Genomic DNA, 22,075 nt, shown 5'->3' with positions numbered 1-22,075 from the left:
AAATCCTTGGTGCTTATAGATTTCTAGCAGTTTCCATTTTGATATTTTTGAGAGCGCTCAAGGGTTTGCCTATTTCTCCTGATGTGAAATCACTGGAGTCAGATGCAGAGGTAAATTAGGAAAAAAGTCAAATGAATGTTGATTGCTTCTGAGAATTAATTCCACACTGCCTTGGTGAAGGTTCAGTGCGTATTAGCTGCAGTGCGGTGGCATGACAGACCAGTAAATATCACTTACTGAGCCCATCATTCATTGCAGAAGAGGACCTGGACCATGCAAATTGGATGATGCTGTGTTTGAAAACCAGGCAGCCCATAATTTTAATCTGTTAAAAAGGATTACAAATGACATCGATGAAATACAGTGTCGATTCTTCACAAGACGCCTTTTCTCTGCAATGGGAGCTGGAGGGACAGCCCACCAGCAGGCACTGAACGCCTACGCTGAGGCTCTGACAAACTTTGATCTTCTTTCAGGACTGAGCATAAAACAATGCCCCATTGGAAACCAAATAGGCAGAACTACTTTGCCAGGCAGACAGCTAAACCTTCCCACACACGTTTGTTAATGTGAACAAGCTAATGCAGCTGTATTAATATTATAATGTTCAGGAGCCAACAGGCTTGTTTGAAGGCAGTCCAGGGCTCGCTGGACACAGTTAATTCACCATTTCTTTCTATAACAAGGTTGCTACTATGATGTTCAAACAATATATTCAGTAGTTTCTACTTTCATTGGTAGAATTTTTTTAAGGAATTAAAAGGTTTATAAGAAGTTATCAAGGTCCACATTGTGTTGTCTGATGCTGATGACTATGGGGGATAGCTTGCTTTTCCTAACAAGCAGACTTGGTAAAATGTATTGACAGACTGAAAAGAACTGTATCTAAGTTGCGTACGTGTGACTGCATTAATCAAAATCAGTTTTGTAGCATTCAAGGAAGCACCTGAAGGATAAGTTTTGTGTGCACTGATAGGAGTAAAGCATCTTTCTTGGTTTCTTGTTAGCTTTATCTTTAAAAACATCAGGCACTTGTGTTTGAAGTCAGATTTAACAACAACAAGCCAGCAGAGTCCCACTTCCCTACATTTTCCTTATTTAATCTTACAGTCCCTAACCTCTACTCTGGGCCTGTAGGCACCCCATGCCAAAGTAGGGTGTTTCTAGTGCCAGCAGTACCCAAGTCGGTGTCACAGAAATGGATGTGAGCTCTGTATCGCTGTGATGCTCTTCTGTCCCTTGCAGGGACTGGGGTTAGACAGTTATTAAGTGTGACTGGGAAATGAAATTTAAGGAGTGATCAGTTCAATGGCTACTTTTTGCTGGAGGCATGGTATGTAGTTGGTTGACTTAGGCAAGGAAAAAGCAAAAACCACCCTGACAGCATGCAATATATCAAAGTACAGAATTTCTATGGTGACTAAATCCTATCCAAAAACTCTTTGATAATTAAAAGATATGCTTCCATTGCCAAACTGCTGTATTAATAATGGTTTAATCCTATTCATAAATATACCTATCCAAATTTATTTAATTAGATATGGAAATGCTGACTTCTCCACGACCACACTTAAGATCTTTTCTTGTGGACCTTAACTCATATAAATGTCATTCAAATCCCTGTGAGCACTGAGCATGAGTAAGCCTTATCTGCATGAGAAAAAAGCTCTGGGCAAGACCTCTAAGTGTTTTGACTGGGAGATGTTGCCAAGTTTTCGAAGTGTGGGGTAGTAGTAGGACACCATATACACACAGATAAATTGTTCCCCAAAATAGCTGTTGTGGGTGTTTTATTTGAAGTGGGAACACTAGTAAATATGACCTGAGAAAACATCCATTTTTACATGGGCTACTCTAACAGAAATCAAGCACTTGTTACATAGCACATAGACACCTACTCAGCCACCAGCTTCTCTGATGTGTATTTTCCATTCATGTGCAGATCTGAGGATTTTTATGCTTTTTACAATTGCATCATTCTCAATTTCTTAGTAACTTTGGAGTCATCTAACTTTAGTCAGGCTGAGAAACCCACATTCATTGTCTTCTGTTCTGAGTGCTGCTGCAGTGCTGGCTGCCTGCTTCTGTTTGCCTTGTCCAGCTGGCAGTGATGAGCCTGGCACCTGGCATGCTGAAACAGTCCCATGTTCCCTGCCTGACTAAAACAGTAAGGCAAAAAAAGGAGACCAGGAGCTATGGCTGTATGACCAGTTCTTGTGAAGCAGGCAGTAGAATAGCTACGTTGCAAAATACTCAGAAAGGCTGATGAGCCATGCCCAGGCAGGAGCGTCACGTTTACATGACTGTTGTTGTTAGGATCTGAAATAGCTGTGAAGGGGCTGGGCAGAGATTGCATCATGTTTCTCTGCTTGGCTCCACCTTGTCATGGGCAGACACACCTGGTATTGTAAGGAAGTGCTGCCCCATGCCCTGCAATATGCAGCTCTGCCTGCAAAAGCAACTGAGTCTCTTGTTCTGGATGCCAAACCATGTTTGATCTTCAGTGCCTCACATTGAAACTTATCATTAGCTTGTGGTCGATGCTCCATCAGGCTTCTTGCCTTATTTAAATGTTGTTAATACTCTGCAGTTCTTAAAATAGCTTGTGTGTGTTCCTCTAGTCCACTTTACCATGCTGTTTGAGGTGACTCAGTTTTTAATATTATTGCATAGCTTTGAAGATTAATGAAAAAAAAAAAAAAAAAAAAGAACACAGCTCAACGTATCTTCAAGCACAAGTTACATTATTTTCTGGCTTTGGTAAATCCCCTCTGTCCACACAGGATTCCCATGACCAGTGATAAGACTAACTCATCATGCTGATTTGAGAGCTGAGAGCAAAATGGGCACTGTGGCAAATATCTCAGTGAAAGACATAAAAGTTCAAGTAATATCAGCACAGGCTTATCTGCAGTACGGCATATAAGCATCCAATTACTAGGTTATTTCTGATTGTGTCACGTATTGCATCATTTTAATTGCTAACACTTGGGTGTTTGTGCTCACTTTCCAAGAGGAAAATAGCAGAGCCAGTTCTGGGCTTTGGAAGAACAGGTCATTGCCTACTTCATCAGCTTGTGGTTGCCTGCTGGGCATGCCTGGGGCTGAGGAGATGAAAACTGGCTGTTTTGGCTTGTGCTGTGCTTCTCCCTCCTGCCTGCACAAGGAAGGGATGGAAGGAGTTGCAAGGTGGGGAGCAGTTTTACTGTATCAAGAGCAGCTCTTCTCTGAAACAGCTTCCATGTCCTTATTAATCAGCAATAAAAGAGAATGCCCTTTTCCTTATGGATATTCTACAGCCCTTCCTTTTCCTCTTTTTCTATCCTGTAAGGTCAGATGCTTTATTGCTTTCTCTCATTCCTGTTGGCCCAAGGAGGTGGATAGAGAGGAGGGGACTTGCAGGTGGTCTGTGGGAGAGAAAAAGCTTTGGAAAGTGTCAGGAAACAGACTGTCCTTCCATTAACCCCGCTCTTGCCAGCAGGACTTGGAGTTTTCTTGCTGCTTCCTCCATACCTTGATGCATCCCGATGGCATCCCTCTTTTCAGGGCTTTTCCAAAGTGCTGTTTCTCCTGTTCACAGCCCCTCAGTTGGCCTACCATCTCGATGCCCCTTTCAGGTTACTTGAGGCAGTCCTTTGTAACCTGCAACACTCAGCCACTGCTCTCCCAGAGCCCTGCTGGCCAGAAGCCAGTCAATCCCACTTTGCCTCTTGAGGACCTCCATGCTGTGGCTGGTCCAAAATTAGGGAAGTCTTGTCCATCTGAGAAATCTTATCTAGACAGCGTGTTTTCTGAGTGAAAATATGTCTTTCGCAGTTCTGCTAGTTCTTTAGAAGGTGTTTTCTACCTGGCAGTTGAATTTGACTTGAACTTGCAAGTAAATGACCTTTGTCCAAGTGACGGAAAATCAAACTGCTTACTGGGGCAATCTTCATAAAACCAGGGCTGAGGTTACATCTGAAACAACTAGAGAGACACTAGAATTAAAAAAAAAATACACTATTTGTAATGGGAAATGCTACTTAGAAGTTATTTGCAACTCTGGTAGAACAAATATTTAGCTTAGCAGAGATCTTAAGGGATCCTTGGCCTTCCTTAGTAGTCCTGTATTTATCTGTTGAGAAGTGAGTAATTGTGAGAAAAGATTGCATGACTTCCACCCTTTTGCACAACTACTCAAGATATGGCAATCGAATTTACATATCTGTTTTAATTTAACAGGAAGAACAAATAATTGTTCCTTGTAATTCTCACTATTAAAATGAATATAGAATTCACTGTAGGTCTGTTAACTTCTCAGCAAAGGGATTCCTTTTGCTATTTATCCTGTCATTGTTTTTAGTTGAATGCTCTGCCTAAGGTTTTTAAGTCTTCTTTTCTTTTAGCTTGATATTTTCCTTTTATCAAGAAGTATAGAGATGCAGAGTTCACATTTGCTGTAACACTGACAGAACTGGGTTTTCCAGGAATATCTGATTAGAATTAATTTTATTTATGAGAGGAAATAATAATACCTCTGTGTTTTTTCTTTTCCTAACCATTTCCCCTGGAATTACTAAGTTGGGGGTGCTGGCTGACCTTGATCAGCTGCCAGATGCTCTTACTGTCCTTCTCAACAAGACCAGGAGAAAATGAGATAGAAAAGCTCACGGGTGAGGATGAAGGCAGGAAGATCACTTACCAATTGCCTTCAGGGTCAGAACAGCCTCAGTCTGCAAAAAAAATAATTTATTGTCAATTAAAGTAGAGTTTGATGGTGAGAAACAAAGACTAAATAATCTTCCTCTACCCTTTTTCTCAGGCTCAGTTTTGCTCCTTTGCTCCTGTTCCCTCCACCTGCTCATGCTCCAAGTGACTCAAGGATGGGGAATCACAGAATGGTAGGTTGGAGGGGACCTTAAAGATGAGCTAATTCCAACCCCCTGCTGTGTGTAGGGCTGTCACCCACAAGATCAGGCTGCCTAAGGCCCCATCCAACCTTACCTTGAATGATTCCAGGGATGGAGCACTCAGAGCTTCTCTGGGCAGCCTGTTCCTATTATATTTGGTCTCTATTTCACTTTGGTCTGAGATGAGAACACATAGAACACCTCTGTGTAACTAGCTAAATACAGGGGAGCTATGGGCAAGAAGTAATGACTGAAGGATAGCGGGTCGCCTGCACAGACCCCCAGCCTCCTGGGAATGTTCTTTTTTGCAGAGATGGTTTCACCACATAGGCTTTTTGCAGCTCTTCTTTGTCTTGGGAAGTGTGAACATGCTGATGTGTTGTGTGCAATCCAGCTTTTTACTCTTACTAAAGGCTCTTAAAAACACTCTGCAGAAAATAAGGTGGCTCAGTGTTAGTGACCTTCGTGCTCAAGACAGCATTTCCCGGTTTTGAGGTAATTGCTCTGTTCTGGAAGCTCCTGAGAGGCTTGTTGTGTGCTGTTGTGGCATTTCTGTACATGCACTGTTGTTAATTCACTTGGGATTTGAGGCAATGCCTGGAATGGTCTGAACTTATTTCTTTCAGTCTATAGCTTCTTTCCAATAAATACCCACAACTTATTCTACGTTGAGCAGCCTTAGGTTCTGCTTCTGTGTCCTCTTGTAGGTTTCAGCCTTTCTGTTGACTGCAATAGGAAATCTTCTCCCTTCCACTGCAGTTTGTGAACCCCCTTCCTGCTTACTGGCCTCCCTGGTGACAAGCTGGGGCCCTGCAGGAATCACAGCAAAAAGGGTTTGGGGGTTCTCTGCACTTGTGTTTGAGGGCATCGGTGCTGCAGTTTCCAGTCTGCAGCTGAGAGTATGGGAGAGAGCAGCAGGCAGCACATCTGTCAAAAGTGTGGTTAGTCTAGCAATTAGATATCACCACTGAAGCGGGTGTAACAGCCCTCTTGGCAGCAGGAACTTCGCTGAACTTGGGAGTCAGGACTCTGACTGCTGGCAAGGTCAGCAGGAGATGTGCCACTGGGCGTGAAGCTTGGGCTGGGTGAACCAGTGGTCATTGGAGATGAGCTGTGATGATGTGTTCTCACTGCCCAGCATTACTGAGACAGGATGGCTAAAAAGCAGTGCAGTTATCAACTGTGTATTGCTGCAAGGTGGTTATAAGTTTCCTGAATATAGTGACAACAATAATATTGGTGTACTGCTTTCTATTCTGGTTACCCTGCTGAAACACTCACTGTGTAGCGCAGCCACAGTGCACTTTCCCTCCAGTTCCCAGAAGCATAGAATCATTTGAGTTGGAAGGAACTCTTAAAGGTCATCAGTCCAACTTCTCTGCAATGAACAGAGACACATACGGCTCCATCAGGAGCTCACACCCACCTGACCTTGTATGTCTCCAGGAGTGGGGGGAGCCACCACCTTTCTGGGCAACCTGCACTAGTGCTTCATACAGTTGCTGTGGCTGATTCTTTGATTTTGCTCTGTTGGGTTTGTTGAAAACTTTTTTCACCAGGTGCAGCAAAAAAAATGCAGTCCTTCATGTACACAGCATAGTTCAGTAGGAAGGGGCATAGCTCAGCAGGTCTGCCTTATAGCACCAGAATGTACCCGGCACAGCAAGCAGCATGCAGCGAAATTTGAATATCAAGGTAAGCGTGGAAGATTGCTTACTCAGATGGATATTTGCTGTTTCTCTTTCCAATCTATCTTATTGGAACTATGTTTGGATTGCTCAGTCTTACTTTTATTGTATTGTTTTCTCACCATGTCCTACCTCACTCTTTCCCACCTCTGAATGTATCACACATTCTGTTTTCTATAAACTAAAGCATTGCTCTCACCTGAATTCACATGCCCTCACTTGATATTTTTGAACCTGGATGATAAACCTATCTCCTTTAGTTCTCTTACATCCTGCAGAGGCAAAATGCTGGGATGTTACCAAGTGTCATTGCCATTCTCCAGCTTGTAGGAGCTGTGAGTTGAGTTTAAAGGTGGTCCTTTCAGTGGTGTGGGTGCATGGTCTGCTCTCAGTTCTGACATGGATGTCAATGAGAAAAAGTCATTCGTGGTCATACTTTTAAAAGAGCTCTCTTGCTTTCTCTTCAGCCACTTAACTGTGGTATCTGGCTGTATCCAGTAACCACAATAGGAGCTTTGAATCCTTTTGAAAATTTTCCTTTTCATACTTCCCTTTTTCATGGAGGTATTATGAGGCATTTGGAAATGACAGCTCCAATAATTATGAACTAACATAAATGGTGGCATCTTCAAAGTCCGGAAATAAACGTATACAGTTCAGCGAGGTTTGCTCTCATTGCCATTCGCTGTGAGAGTATTAAGAGCAGTGACTTAAAAGACTGTTATGAAGGCAGAGCAAAATGTGGCATTTTTCAAAACAAGAAGTAGAGCAGAACAATTACTGTTTAATGATACTGGAATTGGAAACTGTATGATGAAGCAGGAGTGTCAAGTTTACTGTGCAGATTGCTACCGGGACAGGATGCTTTTTGGCAGAGTTTACCCAATTTCTGTTTTTCTGCTTGTTCATCTATCCTGGCGATATGAAAGGATTCCAGTTAAAGCTAATCCGATTCTTGGAATCCCCCATCTCTCCCTCCCTTTGCCAATCTAAGCCTTGTTCACGGCACTGCATCAGTTTTTCCGCTTCAAGGCCAGCAAGATGGTTCTCTTGGCGTATCAGAATGCCACAATCCCTCGTTGCTGCCTTGGGACAGTCCTCATTAAGTGAAATAACCCGGAGGTTGTCGCTGTATTGCAGCTTATCTTCTGCCTACGCTGCCTTTACTTAAGCGGCATTGGTTAAGGCAGTTTTTTCATGCTTTGAAGGTCATTATATCAAATATCAGTCAAACCAATATAAAAATTTCTTAGCCCAATTAATGACTGGAAAGACAGCACAGGGCCCCAACTTCCACACGATCAGAACATTGTTATGTATTTTCCAATAACATCATCCTAATTGACATCAAGAATAGCTTCATCTGAACCACGCATAATCTCATTTTTCTTCCTTTTTTTCTCTTTCTCTAACCTAAAAACCTGATTTACAGTTTTTCCAAGAACTTTATTAAAAGATCGCTCATTTTTCTGTGGCATTTTTAAAAAACAAGTCTATTTTTAATCCTTTTACATATACTAACTTCTGTGCTCTGCACCTTTCTATGCTGTTGTTCATTTGCTTGGGGCATTTACATGGAAGGAAATTTTCTGTTCTTTAAAAGCACCATCTATACTGTCTTCAAGTCTCCTACGTGAAGTTGCAATCTTTTGCATATGACAAAGCTGTTTGGCGAACAGATGATAATGACATCTTCAGCAAAGGCCTGGCTTCAGCTGGGGAATCAGTGCCATGAGCAGACGAGGTCTCAGAAGGCAACTGTTCAGCTTGAGTGGGAATTTTTATTATAAAGATTGACAGATGAGAAAATAAAGAGATTTAGGGTATGTGGTGTTCGAGCCAAAAAATTCTATGTGCAGACAAAGTATACCATGATTATTCATTCCTTCTTGAAACTTTCTGTAGGTTAAAAAATGCTCTTAATTCAAAGTGTAATGGATTTGGAATATTTGAAGTATGCTAAATTGCTCAGGCAGGCACTTAACAGTGATGCTCCTATTCAATTCTGCACTGGCACTACCCTACCCAATTAGCAATGCAGGTGGATTGACCACAGGGTTTTTTCCCTATAGGATGGCTGATGCTTTTGGCCCTTTTTGCCTTTTGTTACAGCTTTTCTATACCAGATCTTTCTCCATTTGCACTTTAATCTGACTTCTTGTTGCAGCTCTGTGGTTTTTCTGAACAGTATTTTGTAGTCCAGATTTTTACAAAGCGATTCTGGAGGTTCAGCATGCTCTTTCAAAATCATACCCTGCTTAGATCTGGCAGAAGCCTTGGAAAAAAAAAAAAAAAAAAATGCTTTTTTGTCAGGTTTATTTTCAAGAGAGCAAAGACTTGCAGTGAATATTATTGTGGAATTGAAATGTAAATGTCCATTTCCTTTCTTTAATCCCTTGCAAGAAATTGAACTGTGCTTTACATTAGCTTTTGCCTGGGCATAGATTATTTGGGAATTTACCAGTTCTCTGGAGAGAATTGCCTTTAGCTTAAATCAGAACACCTCACTGCTACTGGATCTCCCTTAATTCTGACAGTGAAATACACCCATGTCCCCAAACAAGCAGATTTTTCTTCATTGTCACCAAGCTCAGTTATGTCTCTTGCTTACTGAAGGGAGAAGCCAGACTTGCTAAAAAAGTTGTGATGTTTAGCAACATTAGTTATAGTCACTGCATCACCCTGTTGCTTTACTTTCTGCCTTTACTAGCTGACAAGTGACAGAACAGCACAATATGTAACTTGGATCTGTTTGTTTTGATCAGGGCAGGATCTAAGTGAAAAAATAATGCAAGCAGATAATTGAGTAAGGAAAGGAGGGACGGTGCATTTATGTAACTCAGTGTAGTGCTGGACCCTGCAAATGCGCAGAGCTGGAGGTGATCTGGTGCTGGTACAAGGCATTGCCTATTCTTTTCTCCTTTACGGACTCAACCCAAAGTATTTCTCATACACTGGTATTTTCTTGTTTCTCTGAGCGTGTTTGCTGCTGTGAAGGTTTGTATTAGGGTTGGACTCAGGATCACAGAGTAAAAAGGTTTAAATAGTACTTCTGACTCAAAACTTCTGGGATTTTTTTAGCATTTCTGTAAGGGATTAGATACTGAAGGTGTGAAGGAATCCAGCTTATTTCTTGCAGAGTTACAAGAGGCTGCTGCCGATGGAGGTCTTAAACCCATGTTCTGTCTTCTGTAGTGTCAGGCTGTCTTAATGCAATTATGGGGTTAGATTTAGGATTAAGGTTTGGGACTGCAGTGCTGAAGGTGTCTCAGAAATATGAAATCCCCTACATTTTGCTCCAAGGATTTCTATTTATTTATTTATTGTCTTGAATTAGTGTTTGTTTTGGTTTTAGATTTTGGAAAATTGACCCAGGATTCCAGTTTATTGCTGGATTCTGGGGAGCACACAGGGATAGAAGGCAGCTGCTGAGTGTTAGTGCTAATGTCAGCATTCCCTGAGTTTGGGAAACAGTTTTTTGGGTGTATGTGAGGATATAGCAAATGGCTTAAGAGGTGGCTTTTTTTTCCTCTTTTTTTTTTTTTTTTTTTTAAGCTATGCTAGCTGACTAGGTAAAAATATTGGCTTCTCCACATCCAATCTAAGGATTCTACCACGCTTATTCCTATCTCATGAGATGATCTTTAGCCTGAGGAAAGAGTGAGGAACCAAATGACAGCTGTGGCTTTTCAAAGTCATAAAAGAGGAAAATATGTGTGCATGTACTTATTTATTTATTTTTCTCTCCCTGTTCTGTATTTTATGCTGAGGCTATGAAGCCTATTGAACTTTTTTTTTTTTTTTTTTGAGCCCTTAAGGTATATCCAATGTCACTCAGACATCAAAGCTCCAGAGCTGAAATGGAAAGAGAACAACCAAATCACATTTAAAGGTTAATAAAATAATGCTTGTGTTTTCTGTTGTCACAGAATACTAAGAGGAAAACATTGCCTTCATGTTTACAAAGGCAAACAGAAAATAGAGAAATATGACGTCGGCTGTGATTAGCTCAGCTTTTGTTCTCAAAACGATACATCCTCATGTTGTATCAGAAACAGGATGGGCTCTGGAAGCTGCACTTTTTTGTTTTGCCAGATATTACATTATCTCAGTAGCCACTGAGATAATCTGCTGTAGTTTATGAGAGTTTATTACTTCTAATTTAAAACCAAAGGTTTAACCTAATATGAGAATTTCCTGTCTGTCTTCCTTGTGGATCTGGCTGGCGTTTGTATGAGTAAAGCTGTGCAAGCATCATCCTCACACTTCACATATTGGCTATGCACAAAGAGTGAAATCGGGAGGTTACAGCCCTACGACAGAACTGCAGGAGTAAAACCAGTCACTTTGACTCATATGGCTGAATTTAACTTTGTGTCACTGTGTCCTCAAAGCACAGATGCAGTTCTGTGGGTGTAACTGAGCAGAGAACAGAGTTTGCAACTTGGAAGCTATGCAGTGTGTGAAAGCAAGCTAAAACTTCTGAAAGACTTATCAGTCCTTTTAAAGTTTTATTCTCTTCTGATACACATTGAGCCTGGTACAGCAGCTAAATATTTCTTTCCTATGGCTTGTCACTCTGCAGGCCAGAAACTACACATCGCTCAGTGCTCCTCTGGGACCGCCAGTGCTGTCACTCATGTTATTCATGAAACAGAGGTCAGTGAAGTCTAGGAGAGCAGAAAGTACTCCTAGTGATCACAGCTCATGCAGTCCACTGAATTAGCTGAAATTCTTCGTGTGGTGAGATCCAAGCACCAGGAGAAAAAAAAAAAAAAAAAAAAAAAAAAAAAGGGAAAAAGAGAGAGACATATCATGGTACTTTGGAGGCCCAAGGAAGAAGCATACAGGGCAAAATTTGCAGAGCATTCAATAACGATTCTTTTTCCCAGGAGTATTATGAAGTGATCTGTTATGTGCATCTGCTTGTTCTATTTCTGTTTCTTAGCCTGAGATTCCTAACACAGGAGGCAATAACCCTGCATCGTGTTAGATCATATCATGTCACACTGAATGTTGACCTTGGCTGACATAACGTGACATGCTACAGTTGAAGTAATGTAACGTGAGCCAATGTATCATGTGCTTAATGTTAATCTCAAGTTATTATCTGTGAACATAGGAAAGGTTTTGAAGAGCGTATTGTATGGATCTGCCCCCTGTTCCTCAGGCAGTCTGAGCAGCGTGTGTCCAAGCTAACAACCAAAACCAACAGAGAGCCAGAAGTGGGGCAAATGCTAGACGAGTGTTTCTGTGAGTTAGTAAAAGATGCTAGTCAGCTTAATATGGGTCTGCAGCTGATCTGCTAGAAGAGATCATTCCTACTGACACCTCAATAACTGGGATAGAAGTGTGAGCATGCAGTGGGAGCACTGGGTGTCAATTCATTGCAGTCTTTGGAGTTTTTGGTATAGAAAGCTGATTATATGCATGTCTGTGAAGATCTGTCATTGAAGATATTGCTGAAAATATTTATTGGTATTTGTCTAGGTAAAGCAATTAACATAAATGTTGGGCCTTGAGAAGTTAATCATTTTATGTAAGATCTCCTGTGTTCACTTTCCTGCTTCATCTCACTGTAAAACAGTGCCCAGTGCCATGTTGGTTAATCTCTCCTTATTTTTCCTAGAGAGACTTAGAGAAAATTCCGTTTGTGGTATTAGAAGTTATTATATAAAATGCGTGTCAAAGTAAAGCATGTCGGCAAAGTTCTAAAATTGCTTGAATATAAATCTTTTTAAAAGTAATATTTGCTGCTAAAATTGTCTGTCATTATTTCTTTAGTGGGTTTGCAGTGCTCAATGTTTTTATTTCTCCCATCATGTGCTCCTATAACAGGATCACGTTCTTAAATGGGATCATGGGCTGGATCACTTCTTTATTCCACCCTCATTATTAGTCAGCTAGCTCTAACGGACAGGGAATACTATTCTTGACTTCTGTTAGGCCAATATTTTCATCTCTTGATGATCAGAAATTAGCTTTCTGAAGATTTAATTGTGAATCTGCTTTGATAAAAATACCAGGCAACTCAAGCTGGAAACATTTTGAAAGCGAGCAAACAGTGTACCTAGTGGCCTAATTTGATGGATGTTGGCATAAAAATGTGCTGCAAATGATAATCAAACTTTGATTTAATTTCAAATATGAGAATAAAGGACTCAAACAAACAAACAAACAAAAAAACCAAACAACCCTGCACCTGAGCAGATAAAGTTTTTGCGTTCTGTAAGTCTTGAATAGGAAACATCAGGCTTTGGAGATCTTAGGGCACCTATTAGCAGAAATGGATGGAAGCTTCATCTAGTAAAGACTTTTCTTACTCTGAACTGCCCTGTTCTTCCTAGGTCTGTACTGCATTCCTGGCTGCACTGAGACCCATCGTGTTCACATTGGAGATAACTAAAAATTGCCATTACCTCAAAGAGCACAGGTTGAGATCATAGCTAATGAAGTAGCAGTGTTTGTGGAGAAACTTTCCTTTATATAATCTGCACATTCTCAAGTCATTCTTAATTAACATTGTTTAATGAAAGCTACTGTATGTCTTATGTCCACTTAGCTTTCACTATTTCTTTTAATCATTTAAACTGCAGGCTGCTGATAGAAATATTCGTGGAAGTTCATAGTAGAAAAAGTAGTACAGCCATTGACTAATAAGATGAAGTACAAGTTGGTAATTTGTCCTTGCCACTGCCAATATACTAAACAAGTAATTAAAAAGAAAGCAAATTATATGTGTTGTCTCTTACTCTGGACTGGACTCTGGAAAGCTACAAACTTTCCCCCAGCCAGGTTTAACCAGCAGGCAGGCAGTCAGAGGTGGCTAATGTGCCATCTGAGCACTTCACTAAGGTAGCATGGGACACTGATTAACAAACAAACAAACCTGAGGTGATTAAGCAGTGTAGCAACACATATGCAAAGAAAGTAGAGACTCTTCTAGTCATACAGATTTCCTGCATTCTATTTAGAACAAAGTCAGGAGATGGGCAAATTTATTTTATTTTGGCAGAATTAAGAGGACTTTGAGATCATCAGTTGCCAGGCACAAGGAGGGGTCATCAAAGCACTGAGCTCAAAATCTTAATTCAAAGCCTTTGTATTAATGTATTTAATGTAACTTGAAATTGAGAAAGAATGGAGAAACCAAGTAATTCTGAACAATAATTTCCAGACAGGATCACTGTCCCAGATCTGTATGCAGTCAGGAATGAATAGACATTTTCTTTCAGTGTGAACTGAGGCGACGTGCTGACAGCATTGCAAGGACATAGCTATTGTGGATGGATCTTTAACTCTTTAGTACATAAATCAGTTAATTAAATATATATAGAGAAAAGAGCTTTAGCATTTCCTAGGCAGTGCAGCAGAAGGAATATCAGTTGAATAAAATACTGGAAGAAAGGCCATGAAATGGCATGTAGCAGATTGTTGATGACACCTGAAGTTGCCAAAGAAGGATAGAGCGGGTGCAAGGAAGAAATTGCATTTCTGTGTACTGTAACCTCTGACCAGCCAGATAAATCATGGCCAGTCAGAAGGTATTCCAGGGCAGCATGTGAGGCAGACCCATTGGAGCTGCTGTGATGTGTTTTCTATTTGGCGAATGTGTACAAAAGGACAAAAAGGAGCATCCTAAGAGAAATAGGATGCTGGAGTTAAGGAAGCTCATATAAAAGTTCAGGGGAAATGTAGCTTGTGCCCCTTCTCTCACCAGTTTGTTCTCTTCATGAGTAGTCTGTAAGAGCAGGATTAGAAAGTATGGAGAAAGTTCAATAGCTGTCCCTTTACAAGGGGATTGTTAAAGGTTTGAGGAAATTAATGTCTCTACAATTGCAAATCCTTTGTGAAACCAAAAATCTTGATTTAGAAATCATTCTATATGTATGACAGTAGAGCAAATTATTCAGTAGAGCCTTTGTCCCAGAACATAGTCTAACAACAGCTATGTCTTGCTGAAGTCAGCAAGACTTTGCAGACATCTGTTGTGGGACTGGGTCTAAGACAGCAGTAAACCCAAATGTCTCTGAAAGAATGTTACAGAAATAACTGACTGCATTTGGAAGAGCCTACAGTTAGTGAGTTTCATTGCACTCTTCTCCTTTCCTGCATGTTCTCTCTGCCTTCTCCAAACAGCAAAAATATCAGAAGACCCAGTAAAAACCTTCCCAAATACTTTACTCTTCTTCCTTTTTAAAAAATTTAATTTCTAATGTTTGCAGGTGGTAACTCAGCTGCCCAGGGGCACCTGCCATTGCAGCCTGGTTGTTGCTGGGGCACCTATTCTGCCAGGCTCCAGGCTTGGTCCTGCCAGGGCTTTCTGCAGTGCTCACATTGCAAAGGCAGCACATGATGCCTGTTTCTAATGACCTCTTCCTCCTGGCCCGGGTTAGCTTTTTAGCTTTGTTAAGGAGGTGGCACGGTGTACTGAGGAGCACTGGTGAGGGGCTGAGCTTCAGAAGTGGGTAGTGTCCTGTCTTACAGATAACAAATTCTTTCCGTCAGTTTTGTGTTTGTGTGTGTGTTTTGCCAGTGATTATAAATTATTGCCCATGTGAGAGCATCTTCAGTCCTGAAGGATCCCAAGGTCTCCATAAAGCAGTTAACACATATGTCTGCAGAAATTCAGCTAAGCTAAGATGCTCCAAAATCATTCTCCTAAAGCCCCCATAAAAACAGGTTCTCAGTTTTTCAAGTCTGACTCAAACATGAAGGTGGAATTAAAAATTTACAGGCACTGCATTGCCTTTGCAAAGCTGGGGAAAAAGCAGAAGGAGTCGCTTGTTGTGTGTGCTTAAAAACAAGGAAAACTTGTCGATATTTTTCATTTGAATTTTCATGAAGAGCTAAGAAACTCTGCTGATGCTGGAGGAGGCAGGAAAATGCGGTGACTTTTACCAGCAGAGAAATATTTGAACGGTTATTGACAAAGAGCACAGTGCATGGAATGTGCTTGGGCTAAGCAGAGTGAAGATGTTTGACGTATTGGCAATACAGCACAGGGTCAGGGGGTGACAGATTAATGTTGTGTTTCACAGTCAAGCGAATACTCACTGCGTGCCTTCGTGTGCTCTTTGTTATTGCACACGTTGGGAAGGACAAACTGGTTCTGGGTTAGTTAAACCTGTGCACCGACTCTAGCAATGAAAATGGCTTATTTGGGTTTAATCAATTAGGCACAAGTGTAAAGTAAATCTAAATAAGCTATTCTTAGACTAAATTGAGAGTGTCATGCAGGAGTTCGCACTATTTTAATTAAAATCAATTGAATTTCTTATCAGAATTCAGAGCAACGGTGCGTGCAGGAAGGAAGGAGTCATTCCCAGCTCAGTGATTCACAGCATCCGTGACCACTGAGACCTGACCAGGAGCGCACGTCACAGCCAGCCCCACAGCTTTGGGTTTGCCTGGAAAATCTTGAGGCAGGAGGAAGAGATCATTAGAAAAAAAAAAAACAACCTAGGAACCTTGTAAAACCCCACCTCTTGGCTTGATGATCTCTTTGGCTGGCTGTTTCTGGCCAGCTCCCTGGAACAAGTAACAGAAACACTCCAATTCCAGCAGCAGAGACCAAGAGCTAGTGGATACTTTTCAGCCCCACAGATACTTTTAAAGAATGGGAGGTAAAGGAATGAAATGGAAAACAGATGATAAACAGAGGCTGGCGAGAATAGAAGGAATGCGGAGCAGGCAGCCCATTTGTCTCGAGTAGCTGACACGCATGCCCGTGGAAATGGCCAAGCCTGTTGGCAGCAGTGGCTTAAAATAATGGAATAGTAATGCCTGTCTTCTGGAAGGTGCTGAGCACTTTGGCTTTGCTGCACTGCTGCACTTTGTAGGACTGAGCTCCCACTAATATGCATTTCGCATAGCTGTGCAGCCAAGGACAAGCGTAGTCCAGGGCAGAAGCCTGCATGGGCAGAACCTGCAGAATGCAGAATTGCACATTAGTGCCGGCAGTGAGATAGGCATGTGTGTGAAAAATGCTCTGGGGGTAGACAAAACAGAATGCAATCAGAAAGCTCCAGCTGCTCTGATTTCCAAACCCTGTTCTAAGACCTATCAAAGGTCTTGTGGACTCTAAATTGTTTCTTCTCTGAGTTGAATTATGTATAGAGACCTGTACGTATTCGTATGTTTTGTATCCAAAGCTGTTGTTTTCAAGGCAAAGAGCCCTTCCCGATGTTGTACACATTTCAAAGATGAGGAGCCAACAGCAGCAGATCTATGATAGTAAAGTTTCTTTTTGCTTACCCCAGCTCATATGCCTTAACAAGCACTTGCAAATCCCCGATCTAAAGCCTGCAAAAAGCCAGCATGTGGTGGGAACTGTCAGAGTATTCAGGTATCAGCACACTCACTGGCCCCTTGGTAGCAATGTGATGGCTTTTAACACAAGTAATGTGGATAGATACTGACTCCTTTTTTGAGGTGCATGCAATTATAAATGTGAGGAAAATACAAGAAAAGTTAATCCAAGTTCCATCAAACTGCAAAGCAAAATGAGCAGTATTTGACTACAGATGTCTGACAGCATGATATGGTTGGCTGGCAGAGCTTGGAGGGCTTCGCACGGAAAAGGCATGGCCTTTTCCACCAGTACCACAGTGTTGAGCACCATCTGCTGGGATGGTGCTGTTGAGGGGCTTCAGCCGTCTGTTCTCAAGTGTGATTGCAACCCAACTTCCATTGGAATCACAGGGAGTTCATCAGGAACATCAGTAATGATCACTTCTACATCACTCAGGTGATGTCCCTGCTCCCAGATCCCCTTGGAGAAGGCTGAATGGTGCTTAGCAGCTGACTTCTGTGCTTGCTCTGCCTTGTGTTGTCTGAGCATGCCACTGAGAATTCTCATACATTATACCTTGTTCAAACAGAAACAATTCTAAAAATTGTTAAAAAAAATGTTATTTTGATTCAAAGAAAAACAACTGATTTTAGGCAACAAAATTTTGTTTTCTTTCAGGCTTTTGAGAACTTTAGTAATACACATGCAATTTTTTCTTGAAAAAATGGAAGTGAGTTTTTTCCCAGGATCTTTTCTAAAGAGGCCTTGTCCCACTCAGAATTTAGGAAATGTCATCTATTTTCTGAGCCTTGCAGCTGAGGTCAGCCTGTCTGTGATTGCGAGGATCACTCGACTTTGGCACTGTGCTGCTTTTAAGCCTTAGGGCATGCATTTAAATTGTCACATATAGTGTGTCTCATACTGACATCTTCTTCTGTAGAAGTGAAGGATAATACAGCACTTGTGCTGCAGAATAAGACAGTGCTCTCTCCTCAAGCATGAAAATTGTCTGCAAATTTCAGACTTGTTTTCCTTGATTGTGGCTGCTAATCAAGGCAAAAAACAAAGTTCATTTTACCAGGAGATGAACAATGCTTGGCAGTGTAGTGAATGTTAATGCAGTTAATTATTTCCAGTGCTGTGTCTGTCCTCTGAAGAGTTCAATATCTCTAGACAAGGCTTTAATGATCCAGAGCCACCCTGTGACTTCACCCAGGGAGTGTTGCCTCTTCAGGCCTGTTGGTTCCCTTAGTCTGCTCTCTCCCCTGCTTCGTGGCCTATTACATCTGGAGTGGTAGTGTTGGCTGGGGGTGTTAAAATGCCCTTTTGTTTCAGACTTGGTGGTTTTATTGTGCTTTCTGTTGTTCCTGGTTTCTTCATAGTCTCTCTGAATAATAAAGGTTTTGACTTTTGTTGAGTTGGGAACCTAAAAAATCTCTGAGCATTTATCTGCAGGGAAATTGAAAGTAATGTTCCAGGTCCTTGTGGTACTTGGGATCTGTGGAGTCCCTGCAACACGTGGTAGCAAAGCAAACCTTAACTAACACATAAACTTGTGGGAATAAATTATCTTGGGTGTTACCTGCTTGATATGCTTCCACTTTAACTTAGTAATCAAAGAGTCGTTAAGATTGGAAAAGACCGCTAAGATCATCTAGTTCAACCATCAGCCCATCCTCACCATGCCCACTAACCATGTCCCCCTGTGCCACGTTTACCCTTTCCTTGAACACCTCCAGGGATGGTGACTCCACCACCCCCGGGCAGCCTGTGCCAGTGCATCACCACTCTCTCTGAGAAGAAATTGTTCCTAATATCCAACCTGAACCTCCCCTGTTGCAACTTAAGGCCATTACCTTTTGTCTTACCACTGTTACCTGGGAAAAGAGGATGGTCTCTACCTTTCTACAGCCTCCTATCAGGAAGTTGAAGAGAGCAATAAGGTCTCAGTGATATCTTTCACTGAACTGAGCTTTACTAGACTAACTTAGTCTGCGACTCTGTGTTGTTTGTTAGGGTGGTATGTGTATACATATAAACATCTCTTAATAGTTGAAATAAAAAAAATATATATTTTTAATAAATTCTATTTCTGATAATTTCATAGAATCATAGAATGGCCTGGGTTGAAAAGGACCTCAAAGACCTAGTTCAAACCCCCTTCTATGTGCAGGGTCGCCAACCACCAGACCAGGCTGCCCAGAGCCACATCCAGCCTGGCCTTGAATGCCTGCAGGGATGGGGCATCCACAGCCTCCTTGGGCAACCTGTTCCAGTGCATCAGCAGCCTCTGTGTGAATCTGTCATACCAGCTGTATAATTATTTTTCTGTACTTGACAACAATACATTTTTTAAAATTTTTGTTTCTTTCTTTTTTAAGTATGTCAGTTTGGGGACAGAACCTGTGAACTGATGAGACTTGTATATTTTACCCCGAATACACTCTCCTTGGTATTATTGCCAGAACGTATTTCTTTACCAGAGCTTATACTAGCCCTTTGTGTCGCTATTTTACAGCCGTGATATTTTTTGTTGCTTTTGTTTTGAAACAGCCACTGATTTTGGCTGCCTTAACTTGGAAAGATGCTCCCTTGATGCATGTGTGGTCTCCTGAAAGCTGGGTGCAACGCTACTGTGGTTTGAAGCTCTGTGTGAGGCATCAAGATGTCGGTGAGTAGAGCCTCAATGCTGAGGATACATCACTTTGCAGAAGAGCAGACAGGTGAGCTTGGGTGTCTGATCTTGCATCTGCAAAATAAACTGTTCAGTATTCTATTAAACTCCAAAACACCAATTAGTAAATGGATATTTTCTTTTGGTTATCCTGAACTGAACTGAACCAGAAACTTGTTCCTGCAATCCTACTGATGTATCTGGGAGTCCTGGTAGAGCAGTGACTCAAGAAGTGAACCCTCTGTGTTGAGGCTTCCATGGGAACACTCTGACCTTACAAGAATTGCATTCCATTATATTTTAAAGATTTTTTGGAATTATTCTGGTAAAAATTATGGATTAAAAAAAAAAAAAAGTTTCAGACATTCCAGAGAAGATGTTATTAAAAAAAAATTATCATACAAAACTTTAAAGTAAAAAATATGTTCTCCTCAGCAAGAAATCATCGTTAAAAATTAGAAGTGAATTATTTATGGAAGAAATTAGGCAACATACAGCGTGCATGGTTTCTGTTCAGAGCAGGAGATAAAAAAGCTTCCAGATCTTAAAGTTATGATTATTTTATTTCTATTTTTCTTACAGGATTCTTGACATATGTACTGTTAATTGGGCAGTAATGATTTTCTTTCATTTGCACTGCAAATTACACCGATAATTATACTTTTATTCACAGAATATATTTTGTTAACTGACCTTGAGTTTAGCGTAGAATACAAAATGAGATAGAATTGTTCCAGAAGAAAGAAAAGTTCCAGCTGACACTTTGAGATTCCTAGGGAAATCTACTTTTGTTAAGTTTTGAATTTTAATTTTAGAGACACCAACAAAGATATACAACAGAAAGGTTTTAAGTAAGTGTATTACTTTGACAGGAGTCACCGGGTTCTACAATTAATTCTCACCAGTAGATCAATGCACTTCATAAGCTGCAAGTCATTCTGACAAGATGAAACAAATACAGTCGTTAGTGAAATCCTCAAAATTCAGAACAGTGGGCTGTGAAACTAGGTCAGTTTACATCTTCTTTGAAATATCTTTCCCCTCCATAGTATTTCATACTTGACTAATCTTAATAATGCACTTGACATCTTTGGTGACTGATCATATGCTAATTTAAAACCCATATTGTATGCATAAATTCAGACCAACATGGGGAGATGTTTCAGTATGATGGTGAAAAAGAAATAACAATTGAATTTGTTTCTGTTAAATATACTTTTTTCTAACCTGAAAAATGTAAAGAAAGTCTAACTGTTGTTTGGAGGTGGGTATTTTAATGACTCAGAACTTTTTTCCTGTCCCAGCAAAATGCTCTTCTTGATTTTTTAGGGCAAGTAACTTGGAAGATTAAGATCTTTATTTAGAGCTATTTTGCCCATTCACTACAGGTAATGGCTGGGAATGCTTCTCTCAGGGGTGTCTATTGTAAATTGTTGGCCCCAGTCCTGCTCATATTAATGTCAGTGGTAAAACTATTGTTGACTTCAGGAAGAGAATGGGAAGTCCCATTATCTTCATGTGTTGCTATTTAGATTTTATGGTATTCCTTGGAGAGTATTTTCAAGTATTTTTTACTCAGTTTTGTAAAGCTTACATAAAACTGCCATGCTTGTCTTCATATACTGCCTATTTTTCTCTGTCCTTATTGCTTCTTGAGCATAAATTTCAGAGGTAAAGAAAATACATATGAAGTCTTATTGTGGAGGAAGATTGCTGACAATTAATGGTATGCTGTGAACATCAGGAAATTGTGGGCGCTTTCCCTACCCTGGTTAAAGAAGGCAGCTAGTTCTGTACCTCCCTCAGATGTCTGTCTCTCTTCTCTTTTTTTCTTTCTGTTTTTTAAGGTGTGAATTTGGTGATTATTTGTTAGTCTGGCTGCTGTGAATAATAATAATGAGATAAAGTACCTGAAATGTATATTTAATAAGTGATAAATAATATATAAGTAATAAATAATGTATAAATAAAATATTTGGAGGGTTTTGGACTTCAGTTCCCGTCTTACGTTAGTCTCTGTTTTACAATTAGTAATAACCACTTTGGGGGATAGAAAAAAGTTTATGTTTAGGAAGTACTGCCTTTTGAAGAAGAAACTTAATGGCACTTTATTTTTGTAATGAGTCCAACAAGTCAAACCGGTAGGACTTGAATTAAGTTCTTAACTTGACTTCTTAGAGGTGCTGGGATCTGTCTCCTTGCCCCATATCTGAATCTGCAAAACACTTGTCTGCTTGTTTAAAACCCAATCTAAACAAAGCAGCACAGGGAGTAAAGTCAAGCTGAGAACTATGGACTCGGCGTTGAACTCATCTTTTCTTTTCCTGCTTTCTCTTGATGTGTTTCCATGTGGCATAAAAAAGCACCTAAGAGACAAAATAAGGATAAATCTAGTGTGATGTAGCAATATTTATTGTCCTTTATAACACAACAGGAAGTCTGCAACTGCTCAGAGGCAGGTTTCCAGATCATGCTATTTTTGATAGGCTTACAGTCCAGAGAGACTACAAACGGTCCAGCTCAGTAGGTT

General features: G+C 40.7%; 1 long non-coding RNA gene across 6 annotated transcripts in view; it reads left to right on the top strand.

Moving 5' to 3' along the window:
• The window catches only part of LOC122182718, a 123,773-nt gene that overhangs the window by 62,568 nt on the left and 39,130 nt on the right, over positions 1-22,075 (top strand). For 3 of the 6 annotated variants that reach the window (XR_006179950.1, XR_006179946.1, XR_006179945.1), the window contains one exon: positions 19,425-19,594. This is a non-coding gene — a long non-coding RNA (uncharacterized LOC122182718). Of the gene's footprint in view, positions 1-4,801; positions 4,881-19,424; positions 19,595-20,417; positions 20,549-22,075 lie in introns of those variants that run through there. The other 3 variants (XR_006179949.1, XR_006179948.1, XR_006179947.1) reach the window with 3 other exon arrangements.

Source organism: Lagopus leucura, unplaced genomic scaffold (assembly GCF_019238085.1).
Source record: "Lagopus leucura isolate 7727_CA_CO unplaced genomic scaffold, USGS_WTPT01 Super-Scaffold_100015, whole genome shotgun sequence".
Lineage (NCBI taxonomy): Eukaryota > Metazoa > Chordata > Aves > Galliformes > Phasianidae > Lagopus > Lagopus leucura.
Note: the sequence above shows the minus strand (reverse complement) of the source record. Positions and strands in the feature narration are given on the sequence as shown.